This window comes from Schistocerca gregaria, chromosome 1 (assembly GCF_023897955.1).
Source record: "Schistocerca gregaria isolate iqSchGreg1 chromosome 1, iqSchGreg1.2, whole genome shotgun sequence".
Taxonomy (NCBI): domain Eukaryota; kingdom Metazoa; phylum Arthropoda; class Insecta; order Orthoptera; family Acrididae; genus Schistocerca; species Schistocerca gregaria.
The window spans coordinates 396,544,257-396,569,272 of NC_064920.1; positions in this window are offsets into that span (position 1 = coordinate 396,544,257).

A 25,016-nucleotide genomic window follows, 5' to 3' on the forward strand; every position below is an offset into this window, starting at 1 on the left:
GGCAGACTGGATTACAATAAATTGCAATAGATCTAAGAGTAAGTAAAAAGGGAAGAGCGCATGGTACAACCTACAGCAAGAAATGTATGTGTACAAATACAAAAGTGAAACAGTGCAACACAGCGGTAAGACTTTTAATGTTATTTGGTCGCAAGTGCTTAACGGGAGATGTTCATGAAAACGACACATTATTTAAAAGATGCACCACATTTCTGAAGATATGGCAATGAATTTTGTACCATATTTTAAGCGAAATTAGTAAATTTACTGATAAGTTTCCTGGGATTGTATTTAGTTACATTACTTAATAAATTTCAAATTTTTTAGTTTCCAAATAGAATATGTGTACCTTTTTCTCCGAAGCTAATAGAAAGATTTCTACAGTTTTTTCCCGTTTAATCTCTTTGCTTGTAATAAGCTTTTCAAGTGAGTCTTTTTTTAAATGTGTCGAATGGGAAATTTTTTTGTAATTTTTAAATTTGAATTCTGTAAGTATAATTTAGAATTCATACAAAATTCCAAGCAGTTTGCCCATACCTCAGCTCACACTCAGAATTCCAAAGTTTACTCTTGATACAACATTTATTAGGTTTATAGAAATAAATGTTCAAAATATCATGATTCTGGTCTTCATAGATTATGAGGAAAGGGTACACAAACGTTAAAAGCATAATTTTCAGGAAATGCAATTAAGAGTTCAATCTAACGTTTATTCTCACTCATCTCTTCAGAACGCCCTAGATTTATATGCAGGGTTATTTTTCCCCTCAGTACTCGTCTTGTGGTTTCTTGTTTTCTGCCTTCTTTCCTCAACCACGTCTTCATCCAACTTTTCAGCTGCAGATGTCTTGAGTGAAATTTCCTATCTTAGAGCTCATTCCGTCTTATACCTTCATCCTCACCACGTTCCCGTCATTAAACTCGAGTACAAGAACTGCATCTTATGAACTGCAATTCTGACGATTGTAGCAGATAAAAATGAGTTCTTAACGCATCGTTTCCACATGGGTAAATTTAGAGACTCATATAGATTCTGTTTTTTTTCCGTGAACCTACCTTTTTAAAAGCTCAATATCCGTCATAAACCAGCAAGTGGCCTCGAAGACATCCAGTATACAGTTTGGAATCCTCTCCTACTCAATGTAATCCACGGAATCGTTGTTCACCGAGATAGTCCTGATATGTTGCTTCAAAAAGTCGGTGTGGTAGGAAAGTCGCATCAGGCATTTAATTATTTTTCAGGCATTTCGGATGCGATATCATCATCAAACCCTTGGGTGCTTGTTGTATATGAGTTCTATCAATAACTAAAGAATAAACTGAAAATTTATATTACTGATTAATTTCAGAAGCGTCCCCTATTAACGATCAACTACAAGCTGGGCGGAATACGGATACTTGAAATAAGAGGTGTTAGAAAAATTGTGGCTTCCGTACAAATTACGTGTGGTTGTAAAGCTGGAAGCAATGAGGAGATCAATCAAACCTACAGAAAATAATGTAAACAATGGTGAAGGGAAGGTTACTGTTTTCTGTACTGAATGAATGAGAAGATGCTAACGAAAGAAATATTCCACTGTTTCCAGAAAAAGAAGTCAACAGTAGCATGAATCACAGAAATAAGAAAAGAAATAGAATGAAACTACGTCAAAGAACCGGAAATACCAGAAAGAAACTTTTGTAATATTCAGATACTAAATCTCGATCGGTTTCAAGGCAGGTTATCAAACGGAACACAACCAACACTGGGAGAAAGTGATGGAACATTGGAAGTATAAGAAACAACAATGAAAGAAGCGAAACTGAAGTTGTTACGTGATCGCTGTTGGTCTGTACCGCAATAGAAAAACAAGGAACCTAGCGGATTCAGAAAATATATTGTACTGTCCTCCATTCTCAAGAGGTACATATAACTCGAAGACCATGTGGCGCTTTCAACACTGATTTGTTTATTTAGCGCTTTAACGTTACCCAAATATTTAGGGGTGATGTAAAGAGCACTCAAAAAAGTTGCAGAATATGCAGTTGCGAGACCAAGACTCACTGGAAAAATGCTGAAGAAGCGCAAGATGAACGCTTACAATGCTGTCCTCTGGGTGTTTCTTGAATATTGTTTAGCAGTCTGGCACGTTTCACAATCTGATTCATGGAACGTGGTTTATTCGGGCTGCGCTTGCTTGTTCGGTATGAGAATGTCAATTAAATTTCAATAACTTGCGGTTCGAAACTCCACAGGCAGATGTGCCTCACGTAAACACTTATGCTTAAAATTCCAAGAAGCAAAGAAAAATATCACCTTTACCCCATCCATCTCTTTTAATACGTAGTACAAATAACATATATGGGATCTCGAGCTTGTACGATAGAGCACTATGCCAGGAGAGAGTCGCTGGTGAGGAAAATGAAATTATGCAATGTACTCTCTGCTATGCACAGTATAGTGGCTCGTGCAGTTTGGGTACGGATGTGGCAGTCTCTCTGTACTACCGCCTGAGCACTGAAAATTGGCTGAGCAGCAGTAAACTGGCTTAAATACAAATGAACAGGCATGATGCAATGCCTGAGACACTGGAATCGTACTGGGGAGAAAGGAAGGAAACTTGAGTGAAGTTTTAATTTTCCAACAATATTCACAATACTGAAACGAACTGGAAGTGGACAAAAATGGGGATGAAATCGTCCTTAATTTTATCTAAGAAGTCATTCTGACATTCGCCTCTCATGATATTAGGAAAACGATTGGAAGCGTAAATCAGGATGCCGGAGCTCGTTTTCATGGGTGAAGAATGTTCTTAACATCTGCTTGTATTCTGAATAAGCAGGACATAGTGGGAACCATGCCACAACTTGGCCAAACTGTTTTAATGTCCCTCTGGTGCGTCTTCATCGATTCTGGAGTTAAACGGTAAGGTTTTCCTGACAAAACCATCGCACGTTGTTTTCCGAGTGTGATAATGCCCATCACAAAGGAATATGATGTCGTCGAAACGTTAAAGTCAGACAGCTCATATTACCATGCAAAGGCACTAAAACAGAAGGGGCATCCGGTGTTTGTCATAAGTAGGTTTGCTTTATATGGGGTTTCCATAATCAAAGGAATTAAGATCAATGTTCACAGGATATGAGAGAGTCGGAGCATAAACCACATCCCTTAACAAGCCGATCATTTAGACACTTGCCTTAAGTTATTTAATACAAGTCTGAACAGTCTGCCAACGTCATGTAGACACGTAATTTGCTTGATAGAGCAGATAATAAGTGATAGAGACACAGAAAGTGTACTTTTAATTTCTTGAATCTCATTCCACGTATTATAAAAAAAAAAAACACCGCTTCCCATAATGCTGCCACACATGTCTTCAATTCCCTTTGCTATATTATCGGAAAACATAAAAAAATTGAATAAAAATATTTGAACAATTATGGCGGCAATAACGTGAAAGATCGGATAGTACAAGTTACTTAAAGTTTCTAGTGTGCCCAAAGCAAACAAAAATTAATCCGTAAACAACACAAATCTTTTCCAGCTACAATGAAATGTATGAAATGTTCAGAATGAAAACAAAATGAATAACTCAATACCTGGACGTAATGTCACCCAAAATGTTAGTTAACTGCTACAGACACAAACATCAGTCATAAATTAGAGGTTAAGTATTTACACTTCAGTGAAACGTGTAGAACAATGAAGATTAAGTAATGATGCTTGATTCGTCGAAAGTCTTTCTAGATATTCTGAGTTAGAAGCAGGTAATGAAGAGGTAGTCTAAGAGCATTAAAATTTCTGGCACCACATATAAATTATAAGTTGACAGAAACACATACAAATTATAAGTTCGCAGAAGGAGGAACTGAATCAGAAAGCAGAATAAATGTGCTTATTGTGCATATCGAAAGACTTTAAGACTTGAAGAATCTGAATTTAGCAAGACACTGGCATTATATCTTTAAGTTAGCATTCACCAGAACCTTCAAAATAATTCTGCAGAAATGAAGGAAAACCAAGGGCGCTCCTTGTAAATCAGCTCCCACCTGTTCCAGTAATTCATTACGCTGTATTTTGCGTAGTAGTACTAATACCAAAACAACATTCGACTTTACTTGAAAGAAACGGTTAAAGATAGCCGTCTTAAGGATTCAGAAGCACAAAATATTTTGTACCCATATCGTATTTGCTTTATATTAAGGAAGGTAGTGTATGAAAACAGATCCAGTCAGGTGAACACATGTAGAGAGATATGAAGCTACAAGTGGTTTGAGACGACGAAAGCACGTGGTACTTGTTTATCACTTCCTCGTCCCCACCGCATTCCCTGTCGCCTTCCTGATCCACCACAATGCAGACACCTGGGGTGACACGAACCTCAGACTAGATCCACAACGTCCAAGGCGAGCCAAGATGTCCCTGTCGAGGCTCGAAGCCGGGAATCCGGTTGTGTGACGTGCTAGCAGCGCTGTTTGACGGCTGCCATTATCCCTCCACGCTACGGACGAGTCGTCGCCCGCTGTGGCCCGGAGTCGAAGTCACTGGTGGCATCAGGCGTGCCGTATCTCGCTTAACCAAACTTGTAGCACAGATCTCCATCGATATTTTTGGCGTTGTTACAAGAAACACACAGTAAGATACTGGGATGCGGACTACACGGGGCGAATGCTTGGGTGGTACTGGCCAGCTGTGGGCCGGTCCTCTTGGAAGGGGAGCGGGCGCGCCCGGCTGTTATAAGGGAGGAGGCGACTGAATCCAGCAGCCCCGCTGCCGCCCGGCTGAGGGGGCCACGGCGCGAGACAAAGGCCTTCCGTCACGATGCTACTGTCCCATCACGGGCTGAGAAACTTCTCACTCGATAATAATGCAGAACAGAAGTACGCGATACACAGCTGTTAATAGTTTGGCACACTAAACACTGCAGATATGTAATGCATGTTACTGGCAGATGGCGGTTCCACGTATGTGTGTGTGTGTGTGTGTTTTTGTGTGTGTGTGTGCGTTTGTGTGTGTTTGTATGAAGGGAGTAGTTTTTAATTTGTCACCACATTACTGGCAATTTCTTCACCTCAAGGTAGCTCTTGCAGCACTTTCGAGCAGAAATCTTATTGACTGGAGCAGAATTTTCTTCACTGATGAGACGCGCTTCGAACTGAGCCCTGATGACCGGCGAATACGTGTCTGGAAATAGCCCGGACAGCGGTTCGACAACAAGTCGACTGTCGCCCGCCATACGGCTCAACAGCCAGAGGTGATGGTCTTGGATTCCATTCCTTTCATAGCAGGGCCCATTTGATTGTCATCCCCGACACTCTTACAGAACCGCGACTGGTACGGTCGCAGGTTCGAATCCTGCCTCGGGCGTGGATGTGTGTGATGTACTTAGGTTAGTTAGGTTTAAGTAGTTCTAAGTTCTAGGGGACTGATGACCACAGATGTTAAGTCCCATAGTGCTCAGAGCCACCCTTACAGAACGGCGGTACGTCGACGATTTTTTGCGCCCTTCATCGTAAGTCATCCTGGACTTACATTTCAGCAATATAATGCCAGCCCGCACTCGGCGAAAGATTCTACTGCTTGTATTAGAATCCTTGCGTTTTCTTTTGTCTTAAAATGGTTCAAATAGCTCTGAGCACTATGGGACTTAACTTCTAAGGTCATCAGTCCCCTAGAACGTAAAACTACTTAAACCTAACTAACCTAAGGACATGACACACGTCCATGCCCTAGGCAGGATTCGAACCTGCTACCGTAGCCGTCGCGAGATTCCAGACTGTAGCGCCTAGAACCGCTCGGTTACCCCCACAAGTTCTTTTGTCTTAGATTGTATTTGTTATGTGTATTCCAACCTTCGCCTTCCTCTTTAGTGTTTGGCCTCTTTGACTTCCTCTGGTATCGTTGAAGTTATTCCGTGATGTCTTAACACCTGTCCTATCGTCCTGACCTTTCTTCTATACAGTGTTTTCCACAAGTTCCTTTCCTCACAGATTCCGCAGAGAACCTCTTTATTTCGTATCATTCCAGCATGTTTCTACAGTATGACATTTCACACTTTTTTCCGTCTGAGCAGGCCTTGGAAGGAAAAACGGTACCGACCGGCTGCTGTGTCATCCTCAACCCACAGGTGTCACTGGGTGCGGATATGGAGGGATATGTGGTCAGCACACCGCTATCTCGGCCGTATGTCAGTTCAAGAGACCGGAGCCGCTACATCTCAATCGAGTAGCTCCTCAGTTTGCCTCACAAGGGCTGAATGCAGCCCGCTTGCCAACAGCGCTCGGCAGACGGGATGGTCTCCCATCCAAGCGCAAGCCCAGCCAGACAGAAGTTAACTTCGCTGATCTGATGGGAACCGGTGTTACCACTGCGGCAAGGCCATTGGCGCCCACTCTTCGATCTTTTTTTTTCTGGTTTTCACTCATTTCATGGTTCACTTCCACATAGACGTGTTTTCTCATACATTTCTTCCTCAAAATACGTCTAAATCTACGCGTTAACATCTGTATTCCGTATGAGCCCGTGTTTCACATTGCTAGACGTCTTTTATCAACGAATACACTCTTGTAATGTGCTACTCTGCTTCATATGTCCTTTCTTCGTTCTTCACGACTTATTTTGCTTCCAAGGTAGAAAACTTTCTTCGTCTGCTACACTGCTCCAGTTTTTATGTTAACCTCATTTCTGCAACCCATCTACTATCGTGTTTCTATGGTTTACTCCACTTGGTTACTCCATGTAACTGGTACCGTAAATTCTCCCTCCCTCAAATTGTAGATAGCAATGCCATCAACGAATGTTGTTACTGAAATCACCTCAGCGTGAATTTTTCGTTTTCCCAGAATTTTCGGTAACTTCCGTCTCTCACTATTCAATGTACACATTGAACAGTAAGGGGAAACATTACATTCCTGTCTTACACACTTTTTAATAACAGCACATCGTTCTTCCATTCTCATAATTTCTTTATGTTTATTGTATGGTGACTGCATTTCCCCACGATAAAATAAATTATTTATTTCAGAGTCTTTCAACACTTTGCACTGTTCTAAGTTGTTTAACGCTTTTCATAGGTGGAGAAACACTAGGAAAGTGTCTTATTATTTTTAATTGCACCTGCCAGTACCTTTGCGAAAGCCAAACTAACTCTCACGTAACAGATCCTCAGATTTACTTCCCCTTCTTCTGCACACTATTTTAACCAGAAACATAGATGCATGAGCTGACTGAGTGACAGTTGTAATATTTATTTATTTGCAGCCTTTCGGATCCTGCGAATGATATTTTTCGAAAGTTCGGTGGTATATCTCCAGTCTCAAGGACTCTAATTGGAACAATCCTTTCGTTGCCACATCCCACACTGAATTTAGAAATTTCGGAGGTATGTTAGCTTTAATTTCTGTTACGTTTCATCGCAAGTCTTCCAAACTCCTTTCAAACTGTAATGCCGGATTCTCTACGTCTTGCAGACCAACGCTCATTTATTCCTGTCCAGCTAAAAATTCCTGCATCTCGTAGAGACCTTTAATTTAGTTAATTCAGAAAAAAAGGTTTTTTACCGTTCCGTAAGTGTATCATTCCTCTAAGCCAGTGCTCTGCGAATAGGAAAGTAAGACGTCACTTAGTAGCTCAGACAGCGTTCTTAAATTTTATGAAGAATGATTTGGTTCTAGAAAAGAGGAAGGCAAAGGCATGACACAGTGAATCAGGTCAGGTCTAGTAAAACACTCCGCGGTGCAAACCAATCTTCGAACTGCTATCAAACGTACACGGGGCAGTAGGCAGTCGGATGTAATCGTGAAGTCGTAATGCTCTCTCAGATGCCGAGCAGTTGCGACAGTAGCGTAGCAAAAGGCTCGCTGGATTCAAACAATACCTTGTTAGAAGAGAGGAGACTGAATTTTACTGATCTCACCGTATGAAGTACATAACCCATCGCCGGTCGGAGTGGCCGAGCGGCTCTAGGCGCTACACTCTGGAGCCACGTGACCGCTACGGTCGCAGGTTCGAATCCTGCCTCGGACATGGATGTGTGTGATGTCCTTAGGTTAGTTAGGTTTAAGTAGTTCTAAGTTCTAGGGGATTGATGATCTCCGCAGTTACGTCCCATAGTACTCAGAGCCATTTGAACAATAACCCATCATTTTTAAAATACTGATGTGATAAATAAGTGCACTTATGAACTGATTTGTAAAGTTCTGGCATAGTCTATCCGGCATCTATATTTTCACCTACCAATACATTTCATTTCAAAGCCAGATAAAGACTTCGAAATGAATTGTAGTTGACAATCAGTGATACATAATTTTATCAGAGAGAATGTGACATTCTTCTAAGTGTTACTTCATTACCTAGCTTTCACAAACATAGTCCCCTTATTGAGAGCTTTTCTTGCGAGACGTTGCATCCCTACAAAGTCTTTTGATTATTCACAGTTCATGGGACTCGCTGAATCGTCGTACGAATAATGAATATTTCCTTTATTTCTTGTTTGCTTATAATGTCGATGGTAGGATGAATGCGTTATTTATGCATTGGAATATTCAGATCAATTTATGCTGCCCTCATGGAAACGCTTGTAGGTAGACATTAAGCATTTCTTGCACTAAAAGGTAGAATCCAGCTAAGAAATAGTAGAGTGCTTCTAGATACACAGTCATACGAGTACTGGTTAAATTTTGGGCCAACTGCATAACATCTACTCAGGAAGTTGTCAACGTAAATTCTTGTTGTATCAGGCCACCTTCGAAATAATCTCCTGTTGTTTCATTTACTTTCTAACGTGAAACTCTGTGACATTTGTGTTGATTTTTAGACACGACGGGTGAGACTGGACGACGTTAGTGTTTAAATGTAATCTTTGCCAGCACCTTTCTCATAGACTTTGTCCATCTCTGTGTTGTGGAGGGTAGTCACTGGCATAATATGTATGTCTGTGAAGACAACGGTATTCTGAAATTTGAATTAATTGTATCACCTTACGTAAGCATTACGAGAAATGCATAAAAATTCCCTGATAACACTTATCTCCGTTTAGTCGTACAAACAATTCGTAACTTACATAAGCGCTTTCACCCAGATTTTAATCATATATTTTTTTTTAACACTGAGCTCTACGATGTTGATGTATGTCATTTATTATTGACAGACAACAGGTGTAACAGTAATTTGTAGTTGTGACTCCTGAAAGAAGGCTTTTTTTCAGTAGGGCGTCAATGATCTCAAGTTCGTTCACAAGTGTGAAACAGGAAAAATATAAATAAAGCATATTTCTCGCTAATCAGTGTTTATTATTAGGAGTTTCATAATACTTCCTTATCATTACGAGTTAACGATTAAGGTATCGTATTAGGAAGGTAACTAACATGACCATTATGCATAAACTCTGCAAAGCATTTGTCATTCAAATTTACCTTACATTTGCGGCACATTTTGACAGTTTCAGTTTTACAAAGCATACATCTTCTTCTGATGTTGCCAGTGAGAGTAATATGTTGTTGACCACGGTGGGACACAGCACGGTCGTCCGTTAAAGTAGTACTAAATTTTGTTGGCAGATAATATGTAGGGCAATTTGGTGTCGCATTCATCTAAACTATGAGATTGAACATGTGATTAAAGAAACTACATCTCCTTCCTATCACTGTTCGCGATGTAGCAGATTTCTTGTCCTCTGCGTATTGGTGACTGAAACCGGATGCAGTAATATAACAGCGGAACGATCGTCATCTCTCTGTATGTCAATTGTGTCATTAGAGTAAATTTATGTTGAAGACAGTACAGACTGAACTAATTCACTACGGCTACATGGTCACTATGCTTCGTCATTACTGAAAAAAAGTACAGAATGAGGATGAAAACAATGTAAGCTAGATAAAATTGCGTCCATCCCGTGCTGGGCGGTTGGTACAGCAAGCGGCTATGAATTACTTGAGATAAGACAGTTATTGTTGTAAATTTTCTTATTTTATTATGGGCAGTGACGCGTTTCGCCCCTGTGGGGCATCTTCAGATTAACCTAGGGGTGTAGAATAACATTGTGATGCATAGGCACTTAAAAACAGGATGATAGGGTTACTATGAGCCGAAGTTGCATGCTGTGTAGCAGCCTCTACAACTAATAATAACTGTCACCTTACGTAACAAGTAATGTGCTGGGCGAGGAATCGTCCTTTAATGGCAGCATATGGCATTAACATAAAAATTGTTAGGAAGTATCGTCCATCGGCAAATAAAAATGTAAGCGATCTGAAACTGGGAATATAATGCCAAGCATAACTACAACATCTACTGGAAAGAAGAAGTGGTGGTGGTTAGTGTTTAACGTCCGGTCGACAACGAGGTCATTAGAGACGGAGCGCAAGCTCGGGTTAGGGAAGGATTGGGAAGGAAATCGGTCGTGCACTTTCAAAGGAACCATCCTGGCATTTGCCTGAAACGATTTAGGGAAATCACGGAAAAGCTAAATCAGGATGGCCGGAAGCGGGATTGAACCGTCGTCCTCCCGAATTTGAGTCCAGTGTGTTAACCACTGCGCCACCTCGCTCGGTGAAAGAAGACGTATGCAAGCCAAGGAAAAGTTCGTCACTGATTTTTCCCTGTTACGGTGTGAATTTTTCGGAACGATACGGTGCCGTACAATGTAGCAAAGTGAAGAATGAGCGAGTGAAGTAAGCGTGTGTCTGTGTTTGTGGTGTGTGTGTGTGTGTGTGGGGGGGGGGGGGGGGGGTGTCAGAGAGAGAGAGAGGGAGAGAGAGAGAGAGAGAGAGAGAGAGACAGAGCATGGTCAAACGTCAAATAACGGCCAGCATGCGAACACGGACGTTTTGTATTCAGCAGAACTCTTGGATAAGTTTCGCGAACACTGTTGTGCATGGAACGGCACACGAGGCCAACCAGAAGAGCCGTCATTGTTCGCGAACTGACGTTACGTCCGCAGCACGGCCAGCAAAAGTAGACGCAGTCGTGCAAAATTTTTTGCAAGCATTCTCACGCGTACGTGCTGGGAAGGGGGGGCGAATCAAACGTTTGGCAAGACGCGGGCACCCGTTTCGCGGGCAAGAAACCAGTAGGCGCGGTGGTGGGTCATCGAACCCTTTGCTCTTCCTCTCCCCAACGCGCGCTCGCCTGCCAGACGAGCGAGCTCGCAGTCGCGGCCAGGGGTGGGGGGGGGGGGGGGGGTGGGGGGATGCGAGGGAGATTTGCACAGGGGTAGTTGGCAGCAGGGGTGAGCGGGGGGTCGGCAGGCCCGGGCCCTCGTTGCAATTTAGGCGGGGTGCGCGAAAGCTGCACGCGCCGCGCCGCGCCGGCTGCACTTCTGCAAACGCTGCACCCGGCGCATAATGACAAAGATGGCCGCCGCCCGAGCCGCAGCCGTGGCCATCTCTGCGCGCTGCCTCAAATTAGGTTCTGTGCGAATTTCGCTCGCCCGTCGCCGCCCCTTCCACTCTGACCGAGCGGTGCAAGATACACCGCCTGCGACGAGCTGCATTTGCAGAGAGAGAGGGGGTGGGAAGAGGGGTGAGGTGGTGGAAGGGGGGGGAGGTTGCAACATATTCGATGAGCGCGGAGGCGGGGCTTCTCACGCGAAAACACATTTCAATGACTGCCAGTGCATTATCAGCTAGGGATGGCTCTTTCGAGCACATTTTGTATCCTCGTTTTTTATTGCGAAGAATGTCCACGACTGCAACAGGTAGCTCGGAAGACGCTGCAGAATTGGAGAACCGGTCTCAGACGAACGTTACCTCTGCAAAAATAATGCTAATGACCCTTTTTTCTCCCCTTCACGCTCGCCGTCGTCCCTTAATAAGATTTTTTTAAAACGGAGGGGGCTCCGACCCGGTCCTGACGCGAGAGTAACAGGGGGTGGTACCGGGAATCAAAGCCGCGACTCTTGCGTAAAAAGCGAAATCAGTTCGGGTCCTAAGGCGGTCGGCGGCGCCTGCATTGGACCCGTAAGCGCTCGTAAAACGCGGCGCTCCGTGCAGTGGTGAATATCGTTTCGCGCGGTGACCTCTATTAGCGAATGGAACCAGTGCAACAACGGCACAAGCGCCGCTGCGCGATTCGTGTGAAGCTGTGTGTGTCTGTGTGCGCGTAGTACGAATCAGCTGACAGCGTCACGTGGCGCGCTACTAATAGTACTAGTAACCCCGGCGCGTGTGAGCGTGGCGGCGGCCCTGACCTATGGCAGTGCTATTAATAGGCTACTTTGGGTTCGACACCCGGCGCGGCCGGTTTATGTGTACGTGTGTGTGTGTGTGTGTGTGTGTGTGTGTGTGTGTGTGTAGGTAGCGGGGCGGGAGGGAGGGCGACTGGAATGCGTACGTGTCGGTGCGCTCCACAGCAACCCCACCACTACCGCAGCCATTCAGCACGGCGGATGTGTTTCGGTAAGCACCTAGTACGCAGTTCGAACCCCGGACAGGTCACTCTGCGCCGCGCTGCCGGGTTGTGCGCTTCACACCGGCCGTGGCTGACTGTCTGGTTTTGAGAGTGCCCTCTTTCAGCGAGGCTGACATCGCGGTTCCCACTCGCAACTCCCCTCTGAACAGTCCATAGCTAAGATATCTGTGCCTGGTCAAAAAGTAAAGTCACAATATAAAACTTCGTGTGACAACGAAGCTGTACTTTCTCAAATATTCTTCATTTTATGTCCCTCAGACTTTGTGAGTGACAATTATTTTTAGACCCTGAAGAAGTACTAAAAGCCTTATGACTCTGCAACTACACAACTTACATTTTTATTTGACAGACTTTAATATTCAAATTGATTGCGTAAAGAAAAAGGTCGCATTAACCACCAAGTAACCGCTTTCTCCCCTCAGTCACCAGGTATGACAACACACTTAAAACATCTTACATGGCGATATAAAACCTTTGCGTGAAACAGATATTTATCATAAGTCACTGTTGTCAATGTAGTAAAGTAAGCTAGCGCCTCAGCACCACTCACATATTTTCTTTTTGAGACTGCTACGGCCCTTTACGAATTCCTATCCCGCTCTTGCCTCGTCGTCTCAGAGTAGCAATTGCACCCTACGTTCCCAATTTTTTGTTGGATGCTTTCCAACTCAGCCTTCTCCTACGATTTTTATCCTTTAGAGTTTCCTCTGATACTGTGGATGTTATTCCCTGATGTCTTAACACATCTTCTCTCATGCTAACCTTTCCATACGATTCTTCCTTCGCCTATCATACGGAAAACCTCCTCATTCATTACTTTCTAATTCCATTCATTCCCTTTCTTCTGTAGCACCACATCTTAAACGCTTCACTTCTCTTCTATGACGCTTTTCCTGTTGTCCATATATACGTAACTGAGATGAACATGTAATGCACAACTGTTGACATACTCAGGTCGATTACATAATGACATCAAATATCGAACCTTGTTGCAGCGTAAGAAAGTATTTCAGCAGGTTTCTAGTTGCACACGTATCAACGTCGTTGATATTTCGTCATATTGCAAATAAAAACTGGATTATTCCGCCTTTCATTACAGCATTAATAATGTGTATCAATAGAAAATGCTTCACATTATTTCAAATTATCGTCGGTAATTATTTAGTATATACTCCTTCTAACTCTCACATCCGTCCGCCACAGACATTGGAGTCACGTTTACACTAGATACAGAGCATTATCATGTGGTTGCTTAATGAGGAGGCGAGTAATTCATAGCTAGTAACACTTTGAAATAATGTAAGTCTAAAAGATACAAAAAAAGTCGTTCTCAGAATATTACTCGAAGATTAAACTATATATGCCCTACAGTCATGATCCATTCCATACATATTCCCACCTTACATCTTATCTCTTTTCTACCAGGAGCCTCTGTTATAAATATGGCGCTTCCACATGTACTCACGCTTCCGTTTCTGCGGAATGCTACATCTTGCGGTTTCCTACAATCCTGTTACTTCCTCCTCTGAAATTTTTCTTAATTAATGGTGATGACACTGATATTAAGCATGATGCTAACATAGACAGTTGTGAAGCTCAGAAAACCAACGATGACGTGGAAACACCTCAACAAAATCTATCCTAACAGCTCCTGAAAACCGTCTTCGATGTCCGAACAGTATTGTACAACACCTCTTGAACACGTTCGAAAATATGTCTACAATCACTTATAATGAGATAAAATAATGTATAGTTGCCATTTAGAAAAGAAAGTAGCAGAAATTGACAATGACGCTATAGAAACAGTTAATTATTTTTTTTAAATGTACGCTGGCTGAAGACAACGATTGGATAGTCAAGAAAACAAACGAAGTGAGGAGTAAAATCGCCCTCCAGTACTTTCGTTAAACTAAGCACCTTCTAAATAAAATTATTTCTGACGGGTCGTTATAAAACGCTTAAGTAACTAAATTGTCGACATTTCGACGAGCTTGCTGTGGCCATCTTCAGGTTGGAGGACTGCTGCAAGTCACTCGAGACGTCGGTAGTTCAGTTAGTTTAGGGTTTTATAAGGATGCGAGCTATTACCAAAATTAATATTCAACATGTCCCTGGATGTGGAAGTCTACAATCTCTTAAGCTACCCTTTAGATATGTCTGAAAAGGGAAGTGTACAATCACCAATTGTGAGTTGCAGCAGACAGACGTGAGCTCTTAACGTGAAAATCATCACTCAGCAGGGAAACCCTTTAAGATGCATGTTGGGGATTAGTTAGAGACACAAAGAAAACAAAGAAATGGGTCATGTGACAGATAGGATTGGAAGACGTAATTATGACATTATTGTTAATTAAATGGAGGCTAGTGAGACGTGTAGGCAGGCGAATGGATGGTCGAAGACAAAGGAGGTTGTTTACTCGTCTAGAGCAAACGCTTATCAAACAGTGGATATCGAACTGTTGTTGTAGCTGATGATTAACATGTGCAACAGAGAAAGTACTACCTGAAGTTCACTATCTTATTACTGTACAAGTTGGCACTGAGTTGCCGAAATAACGCGGCACAAGTCTGCAAAGTATTTGTGGTAGGGAAAGTTGTTATTCTCTTAAAATACAACAGGTTTAAGATACAGAGTCATCTGAAAGAAATTTAGATCTACAACGAGCAGCATTTGATTTGTTGTTCCGAAACAACTAACGAGTAGTGCATACTTCTGAATAATTTCAAAGTTATTAAAATACAACTAACCACAAATACAAGAAGATCATATATTTTTCTCTGTCGATTTTTAGATCAACCGGGCAACGTCCCCTAAAAAGATGGTCGATGTTGTGATCTACTATAGTGCGATAAAAGTAAAAATAAATGCAGTGACAAAATCAAGGAGCAAATTGCCACCAGCTCAGCAGTTCCTCCCTTCTTTAAATTAGTATTATACAAAAGAGTACTCCTAGGTAAACGTTTCTTAGTTTGTTATCACTTTTAACTGAGAAAAGTAGAGATACCTTTAAGTATGCTGCGTCAACACATTCAGAATCTTTTTATATTTAATGTGACGGCAGAATGCTTACTAATCGGATGGGGAATAGACGCTAAAGACGTTCGATTTTTCACTCATTTATTCATAAGTTATAAAACCAAATGTCGTTGCTTGAGGATATACTTTCCATCGTGTGGAAAATTATCATCCTTATGTTTGAACTAGACAGATCATTCTTAAGGAAAAGGTTTTTATAATTTTTCAGCGCATGGATGGACACGCTCGGCGGAAGTAGCATACAACTGTGATTATTGGTCAATGGTAATGATAATCTGCCCTCGTGTCATTGGGATCTTACAGTAAACATAATATATCCTTCAGTATATGGTTATAATTCGTCAAAATAATTTAAATACCTGTAGCACAATGCATTAGTTATCTGTAGGCTTCTACTGACCGTATCAAATCACAGGGAAGATGAAGTTCCCAGTACCAGCTGTTAGCTGATGATACAGAGTACATCTGTAACACGGTTTCCGTGATCCTTGTACGCCGCAGCTGACAAATTCTGGGTTGGTTTCTCAGTGTCCCGACTGCTATTCTCCGCCTTTGTTTTTACAACTCGCGGCTGCATTCTGACGACTTTGGTGACCACGACACATCAGAGTAACTCTTACGCTCTCAAAGGCATTGGGCAAATCACCGCCAGTTCGTCTGGAAGAAAGATATTTGACACATATGTATGGAAACTTTTAGAAAAATCATAATTTTATGTATAAATGATGACATCCACCTTCTTTGTAACAAACATATGCGGTTACACATATATTACACTAGTTACTGTTCAATATATTACCAACTCGCCGTCCTATTGCAGTTGTGTATGAAACGTGAGAGAAATGACAGTACACCTTCCGTCACTCCATAATCTCTCTTATCTTATTCTCATTGTAACTACCCGAACTCTACGCACAGAGATACCACAATTATCTACTCAGTCTGTTTTGAACGACGGTTATGTAAATTATCCAAGTTTTCGGAAGAATAGCGTCACATTCGCATTCCTCAGAAAAGCTACTACAACATTCGTATCCGCTGCACCGACATCTTAGGATCTACGTCCATCCTCACGACGTAAAACAATACAATATAATGTGTCACGTAGTTTTACATACTGTTTTCCAGTATGTCACCATTAAAACTGTCTTCTTATAACCTCCATAGTCCTTATTTCAAGCTTTCGCTTTATGTTCTTAACCCTGCCTGTTAGTTGAAGAGACGGATTCTAGCAGCTAACGCTGAAGTCTTGCATGTAGGTATTTTCTTGTATTTATCCATACATAAGATGTATCGCGACTTACAACAAAAACTGATACACTTAAAAGTCATATATAAGAGAAGCAAAAACGTGACAGGATAAGTGGGTTGACAAAAGAGCCGTTATCGAGATAGATGTTAGTGTGTGGCTAAGAGCAGCCACTGACTTCAGTGTGAAACATTGTCCCAGTTAGTAAAAATATATTTGAAATGTTAACTCTTCGATTAAATATCCATCTACTCAAATTTCAGCCTTCAAAAGAAGTGTTTTACAGGATCAGAACGTTACTTGTTACAATTTCCTGAACACTTGTACCTGTCAAAGGAGATGATCCAAGTGTCCAAATATGTTAGATAGAAGATTGTGCATTTTTAGTTGCAGTAATTTACGAATTGTTTCAAATACCCCCCCCCCCCCTTCCACACCGTGGAATTTTTTAATGAGTTTGTAAAACTCACTTCCCCAATTCTTAAATAACATCAATAAGTGTGACGCACACTTCAGTTTTGAGGTGACCGCAGACAGGAAAAATCTTGAGGATTCATTACAGGTGATCTCTACGGTTGGTGTATGATCTTGCTCGATCAATCCATCTTGAACCATGCTGGCGTGCTAAACGTCGTCTGACATTAATAATGACTTTGTGGCTTGGTGGGGGGTTTTTTGGCAGGGGAAAAGTAGAATGTTCTTGGATGGAAAATCATCGGCAGGCGTAGTCTTATAAAATATGCCGAAACTTAATTACCTTGCAGGCAACATTAATAATAATATTAGGTTTCTCGCGAATGATATAGGTTTTTACAAAGAAGTACTGCCTGAAAAATTTGCCAAGACATTGTCAGATCTTGAAAGAATGTAACGGCATATGACTACAATATCAATGAGCAACAACTGAAATAGATCTGTTAATACAAATATTTAATTGTAACAAGTTCTGTGAATCTGAAATGGAACAATCACACAGGCGAAGTGGTAAATAAAGAAAGTGATCGACTTCGGTAGATTGGTACGATGCAAGGGAAAGTCTACAGAGGAAATTGCTTACTAAATACTTGTGCAACCTTTCGTTGAATATTGCTCAATTCTATGAGACATATAACAGTGGATATTGAATGTGTAGGAAGAAGGGCAGCAGGAATGGTCTCAGATGTGTCTGACACATTGGAGAACGACACAGGTAAGCTGAAAAACTGCACTGGCAAATGCTCGAAGAGAGATGCAAACTGTCAAGAGAGGACACATTCACAAAGTTTCAGGAACTAGATTAAGTTATCAGTGTACAAATACAGTACAAACCCTAATGTATCGCGCCAGTAGCGATGGCAGGAAAAGAAGAGACTGATTACTACGTGCACAGGGGCGCTTCAAGAAACTATCGCTTCAAGAATCATTCGCTTCCACAAACATTCTTCCCATGCTTCGTAAACGACTGGAAAGAGGATCTCTAACAATGTTGTGATAGAAAATATGTCTCACCAAGCAATTCACAGGGATTGGCAGAGTATAGATGTAGATGAAACAATATATTTTTTTAAAGTTATAAGAGGCCGACAAGAAGTTTCCGTTAGAGGACGTTACTGCAATATACCGCGTATGCAATCTACGCGACTACGACGCGAGTATATAGAGTGGTGAGAAAGAGTCTGAAAATCTTGTAAGTTTGTTTCAGTGTAGACTGTGCTGAGAAATAAATGCTAAGAACAAAATTCGAGACGCTGCCCTGTTTCCGACTTGGTTGGCATTGAAGTTGACGAAACAGGTCTCTGGTTGCGGAAATGCAAGCGGGCTGCCACAGACGGTGTCGTCAAAGGTGTTCTTCGTTTGCTTTTTTAAAATATAACAAGAGCGTGATAAAAAAACAGAACATGAGACGTTACCCTCACACCCGAGCCAAAGACTGAGCAGTCTCATGCGCTATCACGTACGCTACGAGGACAACTGATACTAATTGTATCTGGCGGGACACTCGAAGTTACACTCACAACAGCTTGATTAGCTAACTTCGATGTTAATTTACTCGGGAACGGCGCTACGTATCGAATTTTTTCTTTACCTATTATTTCTCAACACACACTGCCCTGCAACACTTCTAAAAGCCTTAGAGACTATTTCTGACCACTCTGTACAAGCTCCGACACGTAGGTTCAAAAATAGCTCTGAGCACTATGCGACTTAACTTCTGAGGTCATCAGTCGCCTAAAACGTAGAACTAATTAAACCTAAGGACATGACGCACAGCCATGCCCAAGGCAGGATTCGAACCTGCGACCGTAGCGGTCGCTCGGCTCCAGACTGTAGCGCCCAGAACCGCTCGGCCACTCCGGCGGGTGACACGTAGGTAACGGATTATTGTGGCATTAGTGTCTTCTCTGCGTGCGTGCGGTCAATGTGGAAGCGTGAACTATAGCGACGTTGTTACCAAATGCGTATAGAACAGAACCAACGAGCTGTTATTCGTTTCTTAACTACCGAAGGACAAATAGTGGGAGACATGCATCAGAGAATGAAGAATGTGTATGGGACAGCCAGTCTGTCGAAAACCACCTTTGGTGGAGAAGGGGTGCAGCTGCTTCATGATAACGCACGTCGCTATATCGGAAAAGTTTGTAACGCAGGAGTTTGGCCGAATGAAGTGGGAGATGACTCGAGCACCCGCAGTATAGGACTGGTCTCTGCCCATGTGATTATCACGCCTTCAGTCCCTTAAAAAAGGCCTTGAGGGGTCGAAGTTTCCCGTCAGACGAGGAAGTCCACTGGCACTTACGAACTTCTTTTCGCAGCAGGACATGGTGCTTTTTTTTTTTTTTTTTTTTTTTTTTTTTTTAATGAACAGTCTTCGAACGGAAGCTTTTTGATCGCTCCTTATATTTCGCTAAAGGCTCGCTTGTACACCAGTTTGTAGTGGAAGGTTTTTGCTTCGATTCTGGTGTACTTTCGACCAAGTCAGTTTTCGTTGCTATTCACGATAGTGAGAACAGCTGTTCACTGCACCAACCAGAGGTACCGTTTAAGTCACTAACTTCGGATGAGCGATGGTACGTCCCTCTAGACAACAGCGTCGTCTTGTGAAATTAGTATGAGTTGGGAACTAGGTACTGGGTTGGTGCACAGGTTCGTGGCCTTTTTTCCGTATGTTTAATAAACACAACAGATACATGTACATAACACACACTTTAGTCGTCGATAGTATATTCTCCTTCACTACATACAACAGTCTGGCAAACCTCGGGTGCCTTTTCTACTGTTTGAATGTACAAAAGACTTGCTTTTGAGGAGAAGAACTCGTCGGGCCATGTTCGGACGCATTTTCATTTGGAAAGGAAGTTTCTTGAAGACTGTTCGATAGAGAGCGGTAAAGGTTATAATCCATACGCGCAAGTTGAGATGAATAAGGGTGTGGAATGACTTAGCAACTCAAATCCCGTGTTGTATTGTTTATCAGTCTAGCAGAATGCGGAGTAGATCATTTCCCGCAGTCTTCCTGGCCGTTACTCTTGGAATGAGTCTGCAGGACATCTCAGGTGTTGACAACAAATGTCAACAGTGATGGCTACAGTCCGGGGATGCAGTTCGTCGCTTTTCCACCAGCTCCGTGAATTATCTTTTGTAGATGCGGGCAGGTCTTTGTGCTGCTTTGTTTGGCCTCAGACATTCCTTTCTTTCCCTTTCGTTAACATGAAGACACCATTTCGCGACACCACTAACTAACTACACAGCGTAGGTGTGGTCGATGGTTTTCACGGGCCAATTGAAGAAGCAGCGATTCAGACATGGGCACCCGCAGATTTTTGTGGTTTTGGTTTAAAGCAAGCGGTACCCATTCACCTGATATTTGAACCGTCCTGGCCGAGCGGTTCAAGGCGCTACAGTCTGGAACCGCGCAACCTTAGAAGTTAAGTCTCACAGTGCAAAGAGCCATTGGAACCACTTTTTTTTAAACCGTTATCAATCCACGGAAATGTCGCACGATTGTGTAATGATGGCAGTTCATCACATCTTCCAGATCTCGAGTACCCTGACATGTATCATTGTAGATTAATAAGATTAAAAGATCGTCATCAAACCCCGAAGGTCTTGCGTAAGGTGAAGAGTCACTAATGTCAAAACGATAGTCCTTAAGACGAGAAAATCATTTTCTTGCTGTGATTTGACCAGTGGCCTTTCCGCCTACACGGGGCATATGTTTATTGCTGCCTCAGCTGCAGTCACCCCAGACTGAACTGAAACATAGCAATAAGTCAGAAATTTTCCAATTTCTGCACTTGGCACTCCACTTTCTAGCATCTGTATCTCCAGATGACAAAGTAACACCATGTAAACGCAAACAGCTACATTGAACTACATATAAAAATGACAATCGGGGAAAAAAAAGAAAAACGCTACGAAATTACGCACCAACCTAATACTCTACTGGCCATTAAAATTGCTACACCAGCAAGAAATGCAGATGATAAACGGCTATTCACTGGACAAATATATTATACTAGAACTGACATGTGATTACATTTTCACACAGTTTGGGTGCATAGATCCTGAGATATCAGTACCCAGAACAACCACCTCGCCCGTAATAACGGCCTTGATACGCCTGGGCATTGAGTCAAACTGAGCCTGGATGGCGTGTACACGTACAGCTGCCCATGCAGCTTCAACGCGATACGACAGCTCATCAAGAGTAGTGACTGCATATTGTGACGAGCCAGTTGCTCGGCGACCATTGACCAGGCGTTTTCAATTGGTGAGAGATCTGGAGAATGTGCTGGCCAGGGCGGCAGTGGAACATTTTCTGTCTCCATAAAGGCCCGTACAGGACCTGCAACATGCAGTCGTGCAATATCCTGCTGTAATGTAGGGTTTCGCAGGGATCTAATGAAGGGTAGAGCCACGGGTCGTAACATATCTGAAATGTAACGTCCACTGTTCAAAGTGCCGTCAATGCGATATACAGGTGACCTAGACTTGTAACCAAAGTCACCCCATACCATCACGCCGGGTGATACGCCAGTATGGCGATGACGAATGCATGAGAAATCGGTTGGAAACTTTCCTCATGTGAACACCTTGCAGGTGCCGCTACCGGCGCCAACCTTGTGTGAATGCTCTGAAAAGCTAATCATTTGAAGATCACAGCATCTTCTTCCCGTCGGTTAAATTTCGCGTCTGTATCACGTCATCTTCATGGTGTAGTAATTTTAATGGCCAGCAGTGTAAATCGCTTAGAGCACCACAGACTTGTGTTACTTTGATTCGGCACAAGAGTTGAGGTACCACTCGACATACAGATATTACGTGTTATTTTGGACGATCATTTAAGAGGTTCCGAGACCCAAGGCCGCAACACAGGAGTGGCACCACCAGCTCCGTCCACTGGCGTTTAGTTCCGCGGCACTCCAGAGCGCGCCCGGGCCGCATTAATTAATAAGCGCGGCACCACCTTGTCGCGGAATTTTTCACGTCGCCAGGCGGCGACATGTGGCGCGTCGGGGGCGGCCGCTGAAAGTTGCAGCCGCGCGGGAGGCGGCGGCGGCGGCGGTGGCGCACGTCACCCAGACAGGTGGGCGGTCGGACACGCCGCGGACTTGGCCGTCACAGGCCGCGGGGCACGTCCGTCTGCGCTGCCTGCAAAAAAGATGTCCCCTGCGCGGCCGCCGCTCTGCCCGCTGCGTGCGGTGCGACACCTGCTGGCGCTCTTCGCAGGATCGACCGTGTCTCGGCCCACGTTCTCTTCGGGCAGCTACTGCGCACTTGAAATACACGAGTCCTAGTTGTTGACGACACAGTACGTGAACTATACTCAGGAAGAAATACCACTTAGCAGAACGATAACCAGAACGGTACGAATGATGATGAAACTGAAAATGAAAATACCGTAGAGACATTTTTATAACATTAAAAAAAATGTTCAAGAGAAGGATAAAAATTCAGAATGACTCATGACTCTGGTGTCCTCAGAGAAAGTAAAGATAAGTTACAGGATCTGAGGAATGGAATGAACAGTTTCATAAGTACAGAATGTGTATTGGGAGTAAATTGAAGAAAGACGAAAGTAATGAGACTTAGCAGGATTGAGAACAGCGAGTAACTTAACATCAGAATTGGGGATCACGAAGTAGACTAGACAAAGGTGAGGAATTCTGCTAACTAGGCACCAAAATAACCAAGTCGGACGAAGCAGCTAGGTTACAAAGAGCCGACTAAAACTGTCCGAAAGGGTATTTCTAGACAAGAGAGGTTTGCTAGTATCAAGCATTGGTCTTAGTTTGAGAGGGAATTTCTGATAACTACTTTTGTAGCACAGCACTGTATAGTAATGTGACATAGATTGTGGGAATACTGGAACAGAAGAGAAAGAGGCTTTTGAGTTGTGGTGCTACAGAAGAATGTTGAAATTTAGGTGGACTGATAAGGTAAGGAGTGAGGAAGTTCTCCGCAGAATCAGCGAGGAAACGAATAGATAGAAACTATTGCAAAGAAGAAGGAACGGGATGACAGGACATCTGTTAAGACATCAGGGAATAACTTCCGTATTAGTAGAGGGAAGAAACTGTAAAGCAAGTAATTGTGGACGCAACTTGCGGTTTCTGCAATTCTGAGATGAAACGTTTGGCACAAGAGAGGAATTCGTGACACACCGCATCCAGCCAGTCAAAAGAATGAAAGAAAAAATACTTTATCTAGCTTTGGCATTCGTCCGGTGGCATCTGATGCCGCAAACATTCACTAAAGTATTTCGTACCCAGTTTTAATATTTCCTTGCATCTTAATTCAGTTTAATAGTTTTATAGCGAACACCGTTTGCTTTCTGAAAAGCATCGTTGTTGTGGTTTTCTTCATTTATTTATTTATTTAACTTGATCTGAATAAGTCCATCAGGCCCTTTCTTAGATCGGACCATTGTTTCACACATACAGAACGTTTTGATGTCGTCGTTACCTAGTATCGAACTGATATGCCATAAGTGGCAGTGTGCGTAAATTATACTGACTGTAAATAAATAAATTTAATACTGGTAATAGTTGTATTTCTACAGCTGCTACCACTAATAGCCATATTAGTAAGGACAAAAATAATGACAATAATGTGAATAATGACATTGGCACATATAAGAAGAATTCATAGGGCTCATCTAAGAAGAATTTATAGGCGTACAAAATCGATGTTTCCTGATACAACGAGTTCTGGGGAAAGGTAATTTAAAGAGACTGTATCTGCTAAGAAAACTGGGAATTGAGGAAGATTAGTGATGTATAGAGGTAAGGAGAGCGTATAGGGGCAACGGTAGACGCTAGAGATGCTATTCAGTTCTCTAATATACTGCAGCAGGTTATTCTACGGTTGGATGCCTGCTATTGAGAAGCTTTTCAAGAAAGTAGGTGAACGATGGAGTGGGACAGAAAGGATTTTGCTCTGACAGGAGCGGGTGTTTCCGCCATATTGTTCAGACAAGAGCGTTAACGTCGAGAAGTGATATGTGGGACAGTGTTCATTGATACGACAATAGAGAAGACAGAGTGTATAGCTATCTCTGCGCTTGTACACACGCGGTCAAAATGGTTCAAATGGCTCTGAGCACTATGGGACTTAACATCTGAGGTCATCAGGCCCCTAGAACTTAGAATTACTTAAGCCTAACTAACCTAAGGATAGCACACACATCCATGCTCGAGGCAGGATTCGAATCTGCGGTTCCAGACTGTAGCGCCTAGAACCGCTCGGCCACTCCGGCCGGCACACGCAGTCAGGATGGTTGTACATACGCATGATGGTGAAACGTGATCATATAGTCGAACATCACAAATATAACGAACAGAGGCATTCAATTTTGTAAATACGGTATACGTAATACATTCCTACATTTTACTGGTTTCCGGATGAAAAGCAGTTTTACTTTGTGAGTTTGGTGTACAATCTACGTACAATTTTTATTCTTACTTTTTGCATTTTTTTGAAGTCAGACTTGTGGACATGGGATTCAGAACACCCAAAATAAAGCAATGAATGCCGTTCCTCAACTGTACACCAAGTGCGTAAAGATAAAACCTTTTTAATGTGCAAATAGCCATATGAAGAAAAATATTTGTTAGTAAAAGCGAAATCCATCTCCAAACGAAAATCTAAAAATATGTATATACATAATAGCTACTAAGTTCGGTGGAAACAAACTTTAGAGAGAATTTGCGGTAATTGTAAAGGGGTGTCAGTGCGCAATGTTTATGACTGGTACTGGTGAAATTCAAAAGATCTGTGTTTCAGATATAAGTAATTTAGGTGAAAACTGTATGTTACTCTCACATACCAAAGACAGGATCAACTCATAACGCATAATA